We start from the raw sequence: 13,543 nt of genomic DNA, 5'->3' as shown, positions 1-13,543 counted from the left end.
CTCAGTTTTAGTCACAGTAGCTCCCACAAGTGTCTCCTCAGTGTGTTCCCATTTCCTTAGAAACAGTGTATTTGCTGTTAGAAAAGTGCATTACTGTGCGCTTTCACCGTTCTGCAAATACATGTGTAGAAGCACAGCGCTAGCAGAAACGACCGTTTCTCGACGTTTTCTAACTCAGGGAACAAGTTGCACACTTCTGAGATGCATTTGGGCAACTTTGTCAGAAATGAGTTTTTTGCCTACAGAGACATGCCTATCTGCGCAGTAGTACAGATTCTGAGTATGTAACTGGGCTTGATGAAATCAGCATTTCTCTAGCTTCCCTGTGCCTAGGGAAGCTCAGTTTTAGTCACAGTAGCTCCCACAAGTGTCTCCTCAGTGTGTTCCCATTTCCTTAGAAACAGTGTATTTGCTGGGAGAAAAGTGCATTACTGTGCGCTTTCACCGTTCAGCAAATACATGTGTAGAAGCACAGCGCTAGCAGAAACGAACGTTTCTCGACGTTTTCTAACTCAGGGAACAAGTTGCACACTTCTGAGATGCATTTGGGCAACTTTGTCAGAAATGAGTTTTTTGCCTACAGAGACATGCCTATTTGCGCAGTAGTACAGATTCTGAGTATGTAACTGGGCTTGATGAAATCAGCATTTCTCTTGCTTCCCTGTGCGTAGGGAAGCTCAGTTTTAGTCACAGTAGCTCCCACAAGTGTCTCCTCAGTGTGTTCCCATTTTATTAGAAACAGTGTATTTGCTGGGAGAAAAGTGCATTACTGTGTGCTTTCACCGTTCAGCAAATACATGTGTAGAAGCACAGCGCTAGCAGAAACGACCGTTTCTCAACGTTTTCTAACTCAGGGAACAAGTTGCACACTTCTGAGATGCATTTGGGCAACTTTGTCAGAAATGAGTTTTTTGCCTACAGAGACATGCCTATTTGCGCAGTAGTACAGATTCTGAGTATGTAACTGGGCTTGATGAAATCAGCATTTCTCTTGCTTCCCTGTGCGTAGGGAAGCTCAGTTTTAGTCACAGTAGCTCCCACAAGTGTCTCCTCAGTGTGTTCCCATTTCCTTAGAAACAGTGTATTTGCTGGGAGAAAAGTGCATTACTGTGCGCTTTCACCGTTCAGCAAATACATGTGTAGAAGCACAGCGCTAGCAGAAACGACCGTTTCTCGACGTTTTCTAACTCAGGGAACAAGTTGCACACTTCTGAGATGCATTTGGGCAACTTTATCAGAAATGAGTTTTTTGCCTACAGGGACATGCCTATTTGCGCAGTAGTACAGATTCTGAGTATGTAACTGGGCTTGATGAAATCCGCATTTCTCTTGCTTCCCTGTGCGTAGGGAAGCTCAGTTTTAGTCACAGTAGCTCCCACAAGTGTCTCCTCAGTGTGTTCCCATTTCCTTAGAAACAGTGTATTTGCTGTTAGAAAAGTGCATTACTGTGCGCTTTCACCGTTCTGCAAATACATGTGTAGAAGCACAGCGCTAGCAGAAACGACCGTTTCTCGACGTTTTCTAACTCAGGGAACAAGTTGCACACTTCTGAGATGCATTTGGGCAACTTTATCAGAAATGAGTTTTTTGCCTACAGGGACATGCCTATTTGCGCAGTAGTACAGATTCTGAGTATGTAACTGGGCTTGATGAAATCCGCATTTCTCTTGCTTCCCTGTGCGTAGGGAAGCTCAGTTTTAGTCACAGTAGCTCCCACAAGTGTCTCCTCAGTGTGTTCCCATTTCCTTAGAAACAGTGTATTTGCTGTTAGAAAAGTGCATTACTGTGCGCTTTCACCGTTCTGCAAATACATGTGTAGAAGCACAGCGCTAGCAGAAACGACCGTTTCTCGACGTTTTCTAACTCAGGGAACAAGTTGCACACTTCTGAGATGCATTTGGGCAACTTTGTCAGAAATGAGTTTTTTGCCTACAGAGACATGCCTATTTGCGCAGTAGTACAGATTCTGAGTATGTAACTGGGCTTGATGAAATCAGCATTTCTCTAGCTTCCCTGTGCCTAGGGAAGCTCAGTTTTAGTCACAGTAGCTCCCACAAGTGTCTCCTCAGTGTGTTCCCATTTCCTTAGAAACAGTGTATTTGCTGGGAGAAAAGTGCATTACTGTGCACTTTCACCGTTCAGCAAATACATGTGTAGAAGCACAGCGCTAGCAGAAACGAACGTTTCTCGACGTTTTCTAACTCAGGGAACAAGTTGCACACTTCTGAGATGCATTTGGGCAACTTTGTCAGAAATGAGTTTTTTGCCTACAGAGACATGCCTATTTGCGCAGTAGTACAGATTCTGAGTATGTAACTGGGCTTGATGAAATCAGCATTTCTCTTGCTTCCCTGTGCGTAGGGAAGCTCAGTTTTAGTCACAGTAGCTCCCACAAGTGTCTCCTCAGTGTGTTCCCATTTTATTAGAAACAGTGTATTTGCTGGGAGAAAAGTGCATTACTGTGTGCTTTCACCGTTCAGCAAATACATGTGTAGAAGCACAGCGCTAGCAGAAACGACCGTTTCTCAACGTTTTCTAACTCAGGGAACAAGTTGCACACTTCTGAGATGCATTTGGGCAACTTTGTCAGAAATGAGTTTTTTGCCTACAGAGACATGCCTATTTGCGCAGTAGTACAGATTCTGAGTATGTAACTGGGCTTGATGAAATCAGCATTTCTCTTGCTTCCCTGTGCGTAGGGAAGCTCAGTTTTAGTCACAGTAGCTCCCACAAGTGTCTCCTCAGTGTGTTCCCATTTCCTTAGAAACAGTGTATTTGCTGGGAGAAAAGTGCATTACTGTGCGCTTTCACCGTTCAGCAAATACATGTGTAGAAGCACAGCGCTAGCAGAAACGAACGTTTCTCGACGTTTTCTAACTCAGGGAACAAGTTGCACACTTCTGAGATGCATTTGGGCAACTTTATCAGAAATGAGTTTTTTGCCTACAGGGACATGCCTATTTGCGCAGTAGTACAGATTCTGAGTATGTAACTGGGCTTGATGAAATCCGCATTTCTCTTGCTTCCCTGTGCGTAGGGAAGCTCAGTTTTAGTCACAGTAGCTCCCACAAGTGTCTCCTCAGTGTGTTCCCATTTCCTTAGAAACAGTGTATTTGCTGGGAGAAAAGTGCATTACTGTGCGCTTTCACCGTTCTGCAAATACATGTGTAGAAGCACAGCGCTAGCAGAAACGACCGTTTCTCGACGTTTTCTAACTCAGGGAACAAGTTGCACACTTCTGAGATGCATTTGGGCAACTTTGTCAGAAATGAGTTTTTTGCCTACAGAGACATGCCTATTTGCGCAGTAGTACAGATTCTGAGTATGTAACTGGGCTTGATGAAATCAGCATTTCTCTAGCTTCCCTGTGCCTAGGGAAGCTCAGTTTTAGTCACAGTAGCTCCCACAAGTGTCTCCTCAGTGTGTTCCCATTTCCTTAGAAACAGTGTATTTGCTGGGAGAAAAGTGCATTACTGTGCGCTTTCACCGTTCAGCAAATACATGTGTAGAAGCACAGCGCTAGCAGAAACGAACGTTTCTCGACGTTTTCTAACTCAGGGAACAAGTTGCACACTTCTGAGATGCATTTGGGCAACTTTGTCAGAAATGAGTTTTTTGCCTACAGAGACATGCCTATTTGCGCAGTAGTACAGATTCTGAGTATGTAACTGGGCTTGATGAAATCAGCATTTCTCTTGCTTCCCTGTGCGTAGGGAAGCTCAGTTTTAGTCACAGTAGCTCCCACAAGTGTCTCCTCAGTGTGTTCCCATTTTATTAGAAACAGTGTATTTGCTGGGAGAAAAGTGCATTACTGTGTGCTTTCACCGTTCAGCAAATACATGTGTAGAAGCACAGCGCTAGCAGAAACGACCGTTTCTCAACGTTTTCTAACTCAGGGAACAAGTTGCAAACTTCTGAGATGCATTTGGGCAACTTTGTCAGAAATGAGTTTTTTGCCTACAGAGACATGCCTATTTGCGCAGTAGTACAGATTCTGAGTATGTAACTGGGCTTGATGAAATCAGCATTTCTCTTGCTTCCCTGTGCGTAGGGAAGCTCAGTTTTAGTCACAGTAGCTCCCACAAGTGTCTCCTCAGTGTGTTCCCATTTCCTTAGAAACAGTGTATTTGCTGGGAGAAAAGTGCATTACTGTGCGCTTTCACCGTTCAGCAAATACATGTGTAGAAGCACAGCGCTAGCAGAAACGAACGTTTCTCGACGTTTTCTAACTCAGGGAACAAGTTGCACACTTCTGAGATGCATTTGGGCAACTTTATCAGAAATGAGTTTTTTGCCTACAGGGACATGCCTATTTGCGCAGTAGTACAGATTCTGAGTATGTAACTGGGCTTGATGAAATCCGCATTTCTCTTGCTTCCCTGTGCGTAGGGAAGCTCAGATTTAGTCACAGTACCTCCCAAAAGTGTCTCCTCAGTGTGTTCCCATTTCCTTAGAAACAGTGTATTTGCTGTTAGAAAAGTGCATTACTGTGCGCTTTCACCGTTCTGCAAATACATGTGTAGAAGCACAGCGCTAGCAGAAACGACCGTTTCTCGACGTTTTCTAACTCAGGGAACAAGTTGCACACTTCTGAGATGCATTTGGGCAACTTTGTCAGAAATGAGTTTTTTGCCTACAGAGACATGCCTATTTGCGCAGTAGTACAGATTCTGAGTATGTAACTGGGCTTGATGAAATCAGCATTTCTCTAGCTTCCCTGTGCCTAGGGAAGCTCAGTTTTAGTCACAGTAGCTCCCACAAGTGTCTCCTCAGTGTGTTCCCATTTCCTTAGAAACAGTGTATTTGCTGGGAGAAAAGTGCATTACTGTGCGCTTTCACCGTTCAGCAAATACATGTGTAGAAGCACAGCGCTAGCAGAAACGACCGTTTCTCAACGTTTTCTAACTCAGGAAACAAGTTGCACACTTCTGAGATGCATTTGGGCAACTTTGTCAGAAATGAGTTTTTTGCCTACAGAGACATGCCTATTTGCGCAGTAGTACAGATTCTGAGTATGTAACTGGGCTTGATGAAATCAGCATTTCTCTTGCTTCCCTGTGCGTAGGGAAGCTCAGTTTTAGTCACAGTAGCTCCCACAAGTGTCTCCTCAGTGTGTTCCCATTTTATTAGAAACAGTGTATTTGCTGGGAGAAAAGTGCATTACTGTGTGCTTTCACCGTTCAGCAAATACATGTGTAGAAGCACAGCGCTAGCAGAAACGACCGTTTCTCAACGTTTTCTAACTCAGGGAACAAGTTGCACACTTCTGAGATGCATTTGGGCAACTTTGTCAGAAATGAGTTTTTTGCCTACAGAGACATGCCTATTTGCGCAGTAGTACAGATTCTGAGTATGTAACTGGGCTTGATGAAATCAGCATTTCTCTTGCTTCCCTGTGCGTAGGGAAGCTCAGTTTCAGTCACAGTAGCTCCCACAAGTGTCTCCTCAGTTTGTTCCCATTTCCTTAGAAACAGTGTATTTGCTGCGAGAAAAATGCATTACTGTGCGCTTTCACGGTTCAGCAAATACATGTGTAGAAGCACAACGCTAGCAGAAACGAACGTTTCTCGACGTTTTCTAACTCAGGGAACAAGTTGCACACTTCTGAGATGCATTTGGGCAACTTTGTCAGAAATGAGTTTTTTGCCTACAGAGACATGCCTATTTGCGCAGTAGTACAGATTCTGAGTATGTAACTGGGCTTGATGAAATCAGCATTTCTCTTGCTTCCCTGTGCGTAGGGAAGCTCAGTTTTAGTCACAGTAGCTCCCACAAGTGTCTCCTCAGTGTGTTCCCATTTCCTTAGAAACAGTGTATTTTCTGGGAGAAAAGTGCATTACTGTGCGCTTTCACCGTTCAGCAAATACATGTGTAGATGCACAGCGCTAGCAGAAACGAACGTTTCTCGACGTTTTCTAACTCAGGGAACAAGTTGCACACTTCTGAGATGCATTTGGGCAACTTTGTCAGAAATGAGTTTTTTGCCTACAGATTCATGCCTATTTGCACAGTAGTAGAGATTCTGAGTATGTAACTGGGCTTGATGAAATCAGCATTTCTCTTGCTTCCCTGTGCGTAGGGAAGCTCAGTTTTAGTCACAGTAGCTCCCACAAGTGTCTCCTCAGTGTGTTTCCAGTTCCTTAGAAACAGTGTATTTGCTGGGAGAAAAGTGCATTACTGTCCGCTTTCACCGTTCAGCAAATACATGTGTAGAAGCACAGCGCTAGCCGATACGGCCGTTTCTCGACGTTTTCTAACTCAGGGAACAAGTTGCACACTTCTGAGATGCATTTGAGCAACTTTGTCAGAAATGAGTTTTTTGCCTACAAAGACATGCCTATTTGCGCAGTAGTACAGATTCTGAGTATGTAACTGGGCTTGATGAAATCAGCATTTCTCTTGCTTCCCTGTGCGTAGGGAAGCTCAGTTTTAGTCACAGTAGCTCCCACAAGTGTCTCCTCAGTGTGTTCCCATTTCCTTAGAAACAGTGTATTTCTGGGAGAAAAGTGCATCACTGTGCGCTTTCACCGTTCTGCAAATACCTGTGTAGAAGCACAGCGCAAGCAGAAACGAACGTTTCTCGACGTTTTCTAACTCAGGGAACAAGTTGCACACGTCTGAGATGCATTTGGGCAACTTTGTCAGAAATGAGTTTTTTGCCTACAGAGAGATGCCTATTTGCGCAGTAGTACAGATTCTGAGTATGTAACTGGGCTTGATGAAATCCGCATTTCTCTTGCTTCCCTGTGCGTAGGGAAGCTCAGTTTTAGTCACAGTAGCTCCCACAAGTGTCTCCTCAGTGTGTTCCCATTTCCTTAGAAACAGTGTATTTGCTGTTAGAAAAGTGCATTACTGTGCGCTTTCACCGTTCTGCAAATACATGTGTAGAAGCACAGCGCTAGCAGAAACGACCGTTTCTCGACGTTTTCTAACTCAGGGAACAAGTTGCACACTTCTGAGATGCATTTGGGCAACTTTATCAGAAATGAGTTTTTTGCCTACAGGGACATGCCTATTTGCGCAGTAGTACAGATTCTGAGTATGTAACTGGGCTTGATGAAATCCGCATTTCTCTTGCTTCCCTGTGCGTAGGGAAGCTCAGTTTTAGTCACAGTAGCTCCCACAAGTGTCTCCTCAGTGTGTTCCCATTTCCTTAGAAACAGTGTATTTGCTGGGAGAAAAGTGCATTACTGTGCGCTTTCACCGTTCTGCAAATACATGTGTAGAAGCACAGCGCTAGCAGAAACGACCGTTTCTCGACGTTTTCTAACTCAGGGAACAAGTTGCACACTTCTGAGATGCATTTGGGCAACTTTGTCAGAAATGAGTTTTTTGCCTACAGAGACATGCCTATTTGCGCAGTAGTACAGATTCTGAGTATGTAACTGGGCTTGATGAAATCAGCATTTCTCTAGCTTCCCTGTGCCTAGGGAAGCTCAGTTTTAGTCACAGTAGCTCCCACAAGTGTCTCCTCAGTGTGTTCCCATTTCCTTAGAAACAGTGTATTTGCTGGGAGAAAAGTGCATTACTGTGCGCTTTCACCGTTCAGCAAATACATGTGTAGAAGCACAGCGCTAGCAGAAACGAACGTTTCTCGACGTTTTCTAACTCAGGGAACAAGTTGCACACTTCTGAGATGCATTTGGGCAACTTTGTCAGAAATGAGTTTTTTGCCTACAGAGACATGCCTATTTGCGCAGTAGTACAGATTCTGAGTATGTAACTGGGCTTGATGAAATCAGCATTTCTCTTGCTTCCCTGTGCGTAGGGAAGCTCAGTTTTAGTCACAGTAGCTCCCACAAGTGTCTCCTCAGTGTGTTCCCATTTTATTAGAAACAGTGTATTTGCTGGGAGAAAAGTGCATTACTGTGTGCTTTCACCGTTCAGCAAATACATGTGTAGAAGCACAGCGCTAGCAGAAACGACCGTTTCTCAACGTTTTCTAACTCAGGGAACAAGTTGCAAACTTCTGAGATGCATTTGGGCAACTTTGTCAGAAATGAGTTTTTTGCCTACAGAGACATGCCTATTTGCGCAGTAGTACAGATTCTGAGTATGTAACTGGGCTTGATGAAATCAGCATTTCTCTTGCTTCCCTGTGCGTAGGGAAGCTCAGTTTTAGTCACAGTAGCTCCCACAAGTGTCTCCTCAGTGTGTTCCCATTTCCTTAGAAACAGTGTATTTGCTGGGAGAAAAGTGCATTACTGTGCGCTTTCACCGTTCAGCAAATACATGTGTAGAAGCACAGCGCTAGCAGAAACGAACGTTTCTCGACGTTTTCTAACTCAGGGAACAAGTTGCACACTTCTGAGATGCATTTGGGCAACTTTATCAGAAATGAGTTTTTTGCCTACAGGGACATGCCTATTTGCGCAGTAGTACAGATTCTGAGTATGTAACTGGGCTTGATGAAATCCGCATTTCTCTTGCTTCCCTGTGCGTAGGGAAGCTCAGATTTAGTCACAGTACCTCCCAAAAGTGTCTCCTCAGTGTGTTCCCATTTCCTTAGAAACAGTGTATTTGCTGTTAGAAAAGTGCATTACTGTGCGCTTTCACCGTTCTGCAAATACATGTGTAGAAGCACAGCGCTAGCAGAAACGACCGTTTCTCGACGTTTTCTAACTCAGGGAACAAGTTGCACACTTCTGAGATGCATTTGGGCAACTTTGTCAGAAATGAGTTTTTTGCCTACAGAGACATGCCTATTTGCGCAGTAGTACAGATTCTGAGTATGTAACTGGGCTTGATGAAATCAGCATTTCTCTAGCTTCCCTGTGCCTAGGGAAGCTCAGTTTTAGTCACAGTAGCTCCCACAAGTGTCTCCTCAGTGTGTTCCCATTTCCTTAGAAACAGTGTATTTGCTGGGAGAAAAGTGCATTACTGTGCGCTTTCACCGTTCAGCAAATACATGTGTAGAAGCACAGCGCTAGCAGAAACGACCGTTTCTCAACGTTTTCTAACTCAGGAAACAAGTTGCACACTTCTGAGATGCATTTGGGCAACTTTGTCAGAAATGAGTTTTTTGCCTACAGAGACATGCCTATTTGCGCAGTAGTACAGATTCTGAGTATGTAACTGGGCTTGATGAAATCAGCATTTCTCTTGCTTCCCTGTGCGTAGGGAAGCTCAGTTTTAGTCACAGTAGCTCCCACAAGTGTCTCCTCAGTGTGTTCCCATTTTATTAGAAACAGTGTATTTGCTGGGAGAAAAGTGCATTACTGTGTGCTTTCACCGTTCAGCAAATACATGTGTAGAAGCACAGCGCTAGCAGAAACGACCGTTTCTCAACGTTTTCTAACTCAGGGAACAAGTTGCACACTTCTGAGATGCATTTGGGCAACTTTGTCAGAAATGAGTTTTTTGCCTACAGAGACATGCCTATTTGCGCAGTAGTACAGATTCTGAGTATGTAACTGGGCTTGATGAAATCAGCATTTCTCTTGCTTCCCTGTGCGTAGGGAAGCTCAGTTTCAGTCACAGTAGCTCCCACAAGTGTCTCCTCAGTTTGTTCCCATTTCCTTAGAAACAGTGTATTTGCTGCGAGAAAAATGCATTACTGTGCGCTTTCACGGTTCAGCAAATACATGTGTAGAAGCACAACGCTAGCAGAAACGAACGTTTCTCGACGTTTTCTAACTCAGGGAACAAGTTGCACACTTCTGAGATGCATTTGGGCAACTTTGTCAGAAATGAGTTTTTTGCCTACAGAGACATGCCTATTTGCGCAGTAGTACAGATTCTGAGTATGTAACTGGGCTTGATGAAATCAGCATTTCTCTTGCTTCCCTGTGCGTAGGGAAGCTCAGTTTTAGTCACAGTAGCTCCCACAAGTGTCTCCTCAGTGTGTTCCCATTTCCTTAGAAACAGTGTATTTTCTGGGAGAAAAGTGCATTACTGTGCGCTTTCACCGTTCAGCAAATACATGTGTAGATGCACAGCGCTAGCAGAAACGAACGTTTCTCGACGTTTTCTAACTCAGGGAACAAGTTGCACACTTCTGAGATGCATTTGGGCAACTTTGTCAGAAATGAGTTTTTTGCCTACAGATTCATGCCTATTTGCACAGTAGTAGAGATTCTGAGTATGTAACTGGGCTTGATGAAATCAGCATTTCTCTTGCTTCCCTGTGCGTAGGGAAGCTCAGTTTTAGTCACAGTAGCTCCCACAAGTGTCTCCTCAGTGTGTTTCCAGTTCCTTAGAAACAGTGTATTTGCTGGGAGAAAAGTGCATTACTGTCCGCTTTCACCGTTCAGCAAATACATGTGTAGAAGCACAGCGCTAGCCGATACGGCCGTTTCTCGACGTTTTCTAACTCAGGGAACAAGTTGCACACTTCTGAGATGCATTTGAGCAACTTTGTCAGAAATGAGTTTTTTGCCTACAAAGACATGCCTATTTGCGCAGTAGTACAGATTCTGAGTATGTAACTGGGCTTGATGAAATCAGCATTTCTCTTGCTTCCCTGTGCGTAGGGAAGCTCAGTTTTAGTCACAGTAGCTCCCACAAGTGTCTCCTCAGTGTGTTCCCATTTCCTTAGAAACAGTGTATTTCTGGGAGAAAAGTGCATCACTGTGCGCTTTCACCGTTCTGCAAATACCTGTGTAGAAGCACAGCGCAAGCAGAAACGAACGTTTCTCGACGTTTTCTAACTCAGGGAACAAGTTGCACACGTCTGAGATGCATTTGGGCAACTTTGTCAGAAATGAGTTTTTTGCCTACAGAGAGATGCCTATTTGCGCAGTAGTACAGATTCTGAGTATGTAACTGGGCTTGATGAAATCCGCATTTCTCTTGCTTCCCTGTGCGTAGGGAAGCTCAGTTTTAGTCACAGTAGCTCCCACAAGTGTCTCCTCAGTGTGTTCCCATTTCCTTAGAAACAGTGTATTTGCTGTTAGAAAAGTGCATTACTGTGCGCTTTCACCGTTCTGCAAATACATGTGTAGAAGCACAGCGCTAGCAGAAACGACCGTTTCTCGACGTTTTCTAACTCAGGGAACAAGTTGCACACTTCTGAGATGCATTTGGGCAGCTTTGTCAGAAATGAGTTTTTTGCCTACAGAGACATGCCTATTTGCGCAGTAGTACAGATTCTGAGTATGTAACTGGGCTTGATGAAATCAGCATTTCTCTAGCTTCCCTGTGCCTAGGGAAGCTCAGTTTTAGTCACAGTAGCTCCCACAAGTGTCTCCTCAGTGTGTTCCCATTTCCTTAGAAACAGTGTATTTGCTGGGAGAAAAGTGCATTACTGTGCGCTTTCACCGTTCAGCAAATACATGTGTAGAAGCACAGCGCTAGCAGAAACGACCGTTTCTCGACGTTTTCTAACTCAGGGAACAAGTTGCACACTTCTGAGATGCATTTGGGCAACTTGTCAGAAATGAGTTTTTTGCCTACAGAGACATGCCTATTTGCGCAGTAGTACAGATTCTGAGTATGTAACTGGGCTTGATGAAATCAGCATTTCTCTTGCTTCCCTGTGCGTAGGGAAGCTCAGTTTTAGTCACAGTAGCTCCCACAAGTGTCTCCTCAGTGTGTTCCCATTTTATTAGAAACAGTGTATTTGCTGGGAGAAAAGTGCATTACTGTGTGCTTTCACCGTTCAGCAAATACATGTGTAGAAGCACAGCGCTAGCAGAAACGACCGTTTCTCAACGTTTTCTAACTCAGGGAACAAGTTGCACACTTCTGAGATGCATTTGGGCAACTTTGTCAGAAATGAGTTTTTTGCCTACAGAGACATGCCTATTTGCGCAGTAGTACAGATTCTGAGTATGTAACTGGGCTTGATGAAATCAGCATTTCTCTTGCTTCCCTGTGCGTAGGGAAGCTCAGTTTTAGTCACAGTAGCTCCCACAAGTGTCTCCTCAGTGTGTTCCCAGTTCCTTAGAAACAGTGTATTTGCTGGGAGAAAAGTGCATTACTGTGCGCTTTCACCGTTCAGCAAATACATGTGTAGAAGCACAGCACTAGCAGAAACGACCGTTTCTCGACGTTTTCTAACTCAGGGAACAAGTTGCACACTTCTGAGATGCATTTGGGCAACTTTGTCAGAAATGAGTTTTTTGCCTACAGAGACATGCCTATTTGCGCAGTAGTACAGATTCTGAGTATGTAACTGGGCTTGATGAAATAAGCATTTCTCTTGCTTCCCTGTGCGAAGGGAAGCTCAGTTTTAGTCACAGTAGCTCCCACAAGTGTCTCCTCAGTGTGTTCCCATTTCCTTAGAAACAGTGTATTTGCTGGGAGAAAAGTGCATTACTGTGCGCTTTCACCGTTCAGCAAATACATGTGTAGAAGCACAGCGCTAGCAGAAACGACCGTTTCTCGACGTTTTCTAACTCAGGGAACAAGTTGCACACTTCTGAGATGCATTTGGGCAACTTTGTCAGAAATGAGTTTTTTGCCTACAGAGACATGCCTATTTGCGCAGTAGTACAGATTCTGAGTATGTAACTGGGCTTGATGAAATCAGCATTTCTCTTGCTTCCCTGTGCGTAGGGAAGCTCAGTTTTAGTCACAGTAGCTCCCACAAGTGTCTCCTCAGTGTGTTCCCATTTCCTTAGAAACAGTGTATTTGCTGGGAGAAAAGTGCATTACTGTGCGCTTTCACCGTTCAGCAAATACATGTGTAGAAGCACAGCGCTAGCAGAAACGACCGTTTCTCGACGTTTTCTAACTCAGGGAACAAGTTGCACACTTCTGAGATGCATTTGGGCAACTTTATCAGAAATGAGTTTTTTGCCTACAGGGACATGCCTATTTGCGCAGTAGTACAGATTCTGAGTATGTAACTGGGCTTGATGAAATCCGCATTTCTCTTGCTTCCCTGTGCGTAGGGAAGCTCAGTTTTAGTCACAGTAGCTCCCACAAGTGTCTCCTCAGTGTGTTCCCATTTCCTTAGAAACAGTGTATTTGCTGGGAGAAAAGTGCATTACTGTGCGCTTTCACCGTTCAGCAAATACATGTGTAGAAGCACGGCGCTAGCAGAAACGACCGTTTCTCGACGTTTTCTAACTCAGGGAACAAGTTGCACACTTCTGAGATGCATTTGGGCAACTTTGTCAGAAATGAGTTTTTTGCCTACAGAGACATGCCTATTTGCGCAGTAGTACAGATTCTGAGTATGTAACTGGGCTTGATGAAATCAGCATTTCTCTTGCTTCCCTGTGCGTAGGGAAGCTCAGTTTTAGTCACAGTAGCTCCCACAAGTGTCTCCTCAGTGTGTTCCCATTTCCTTAGAAACAGTGTATTTGCTGGGAGAAAAGTGCATTACTGTGCGCTTTCACCGTTCAGCAAATACATGTGTAGAAGCACAGCGCTAGCAGAAACGACCGTTTCCTCGACGTTTTCTAACTCAGGGAACAAGTTGCACACTTCTGAGATGCATTTGGGCAACTTTATCAGAAATGAGTTTTTTGCCTACAGGGACATGCGTATTTGCGCAGTAGTACAGATTCTGAGTATGTAACTGGGCTTGATGAAATCAGCATTTCTCTTGCTTCCCTGTGCGTAGGGAAGCTCAGTTTTAGTCACAGTAGCTCCC

Source organism: Acomys minous (genome assembly GCF_964271855.1).
Source record: "Acomys minous genome assembly, contig: scaffold_23, whole genome shotgun sequence".
NCBI lineage: Eukaryota > Metazoa > Chordata > Mammalia > Rodentia > Muridae > Acomys > Acomys minous.
The sequence above is the reverse complement of the archived record's forward strand: the minus strand, read 5'-3'. Positions refer to the sequence as shown.